Source organism: Phocoena sinus, chromosome 3, assembly GCF_008692025.1.
Source record: "Phocoena sinus isolate mPhoSin1 chromosome 3, mPhoSin1.pri, whole genome shotgun sequence".
NCBI lineage: Eukaryota > Metazoa > Chordata > Mammalia > Artiodactyla > Phocoenidae > Phocoena > Phocoena sinus.
In genome coordinates this window covers 40,800,550-40,803,557 of record NC_045765.1, presented here as the reverse complement: position 1 = coordinate 40,803,557, position 3,008 = coordinate 40,800,550, and the positions used below count along the sequence as shown (strand labels likewise).

The window sequence follows — 3,008 nt, the reverse complement described above, 5'->3', positions numbered from 1 at the left end:
TATTATTCGTTTTTTCCTCTCAGATACCTCCCCTAGCTCTTGATTTGGTGTACTTTGACTAAGTTCATAATCACAAACAACTGGAGTTGGACTTTGTACATATTCACAAGCTCAACTAGGCTCACAAATTTCATCTGTGTTGCTCAGCTGGCCCTGCCTTCCTCGAGGAACCCCAGAGCCAGGACCCAGAAGCACTAATAAGACAGTTATGCTGTTGTGCTCAGAAGTCCCTTGGAAGACATCACAGCTGCAATTCCTCCAAATCTGAAATGTACGGTTAGGACAGTATAACTCACTGATGCAAATCTCCTGGTTGGCTCTTGATGATCAAAACAACAAGGACGGAGGTCTCTCCATCCTCATTTCCCCCTCTCATTTACCACTCTCCTAGATGTAATTTTGAACCAAAGAAAAACTAGGGAGGATGGTCTCAACTGAAATCAAATAATAAAAGAACTAGAAGAGAGACAGGTGGGGAGGAAAAGAGGAGACTCCCTGAAGAAAGCTTTCAAAAGGGATGCATCTGTGCTCTGATTGCCCAGCTCATTAGGGCTCCATCTCTGTGTTGAATCCAACGCCCCACCTGTATCCTGTTTCCTCATCACTTCACTGTCTCTTCATTACTAGGCTGACAGCTGTAAACATCATTCTGATTTATTTTACATGGCATACATTTCCATGTCTTATAAACCTTGACTAGTTAATTTTCTCATAAATGATTTAAAACACAGAAGAATGGACACTAGTACAAGATGGCAAAACCCAGCTTTATCAGATCTTAATATCATGCCAGATCTTCATCAGACTATTTCTTTTAAGTACAGATGTTAAATATTTCAGATGCAAAGAGGAGCTTCCTGTACACCCCTTGTCTCTCTTTTTCCTCCATATCCATAGCAGGAGTACTCACTACTGGGGGACCAGTGTTTATCACCCACATTATTATACTTTTGCCACAGATTTAGATAGCCATAAATATTATAGAATATTGCTTTGTAGATTTAAAAACTTTATATAAATGGTATCATACCTTATATATCCTTCTGAACTGGCTTTTACTCTCTCAGTATTATATTGTGAAATTAACACATTCTGATACATGCAGTTCCAATTTGTTCTTTTTTTTCTTTAACTGCTGTAGAACATTAAGTGAATATACTTCAAAACATTTTTCAATTTTCCTCTTGAGAAAAATTTAGGTTGTTTCAATTCTTTTTTTTTTTGCTATAATGAACTTCAATTACAACCTTGTACCTTTCTCCTCCCAAACATATGCAAGTGTTTCCCTTGAGTGTATATCTAGTCTCCAGGCTACCACAGCAAATTACTAAAAACTGGGTGGCTTAGAACAACAGATTTTTTCCTCTTACATTTTTGCAGGGCAGAAGCCCCATATCAAGGTGTCAGTCACTTCCTCCAGAAGCTCTAGGGGAGATTTCGTTTCTTGCCTGTCCCATCTTCTGTTGACTGTTGGCACTCGGCCTGGGGATGCTTACTCCAATCTCTGCCTCTGTCTTTACGTGGCCATCTCCTCTGTGTCTCTCCTCTTCTGTTTGTGCCTGCCTCCTCTTCTTCTTTTTTTTTTTTTTTTTTGAGAAGTTTTAAAATTTTAATACTGTTCAAGTCAGTGTGCGTGATTCATTTCAGCTCCTTCACTGCCAAACCTGGGGGCAGGGATTGCTTCAGCTTCTCTGCCTTCTCTTTGTCTGTGATGACCAAGGTGTAAAGGTATCTGCTGCATCAAACTTTAAACATCATATTATCCTTATTTTTCTTTATCTTGACCGACTTGGCGTCCTTTCGCGTGGTTGTGAGCAGAAAGTCCTTGATTTCCTCAATTTTGCGAGGCATGGTGACAAGGCGTGGAGAGCGCGGCTGGAACTTTCCATCCAGGCCCGGGGTCCCCAGATATCACCCGGCCGTGGATTACCACGGATTACCTCCCACTCCCCACATAGGGCCTGAGAGACCTGTGCCTTGTCTTCTTATAAGGACACTTGTCATTGGATTTTGGATCCATCTAGATAATCCAAGATCTCACTTTGAGATCCTTAACTGCACATGCAAAGACCCTTTTCCCAAATAAAGTCACATTCACAGATTCCAGGTAGACAAGTCTTTTGGGGGCCATCATTCCCAACCTCAGCACTGCTGAAATTTTGAACCAGATAATTCTTTGGGCATAGGGATAATCTGTGCTTTGTAGGAAGTTTAACAGTATCTCTAAGCCTCTATGGACTAGATTGCAGTAGTAGCCCCTCCCTCCTCCCTTGCCTTTGCAACCCCAGATGTGACAACTAAAAATGTCTCCAGACATTGCCAAATACCCCCTGGATAGGTGAACTACTCTTCTCCTTGTTGAGAAACACAGATTTAGGGGGAAGTTGCTGACTTATAGGATATGAGCTTTTAAAAACTTTACTAGATATTGTCAATAGTTGTCCAAAGTCATTGCACCAATTTAAACTCTTAGCAGCAGTATATGACAGTTCCCATAGCTCTGCAACATTACTTGTACTTGGTAGTGTCAGACTTTTTTTTCTGTCAATTTCATGTTATCTCATTGTTGTTTTAATTTACATCTTCCTAATTTCCAGTGTGGCTGAGCATCTTTTTATTCATCTATTTTTCATTTGGGTTTCTTGGTCAATGAATTGCTTCTTCATACTTTGTCCATTTTTTTTTTCTGTCATCATTTTCTTTTTGAGTTAAAGGAGCTCTTTATATATTCAGGAGACTAGTCCTTTTTCAGTTATGTCCAATGCTAATGGTGTCTCATTTGTACATTATCTTTTGTTTATAGTATCTTTTTTTGGGACAAACTTCTAAATTATAGCATTATCAATTTATCAATTCTTTTTTATGGTTTGCACTCTTAGGGTCTCTTAATGTCTATTTGAAGTGTAAGGAGGCAGTCATGCTGCTTGAGGAAGACTGTAAAGACTAATCATATCTGAAAGAATTTAGTACTGTGGGAGGTGTCATCACATGTTGTAAAGACACAGAAC

The 3,008-nt window shown here is 39.6% G+C and overlaps 1 pseudogene; it reads right to left on the bottom strand.

Annotated features, from left to right (window-relative positions):
* Window positions 1-1,625: 1,625 nt before the first annotated feature.
* On the bottom strand, window positions 1,626-1,869 carry LOC116751829 (annotated as a pseudogene).
* Between the last annotated feature and the right edge of the window lie 1,139 nt (window positions 1,870-3,008).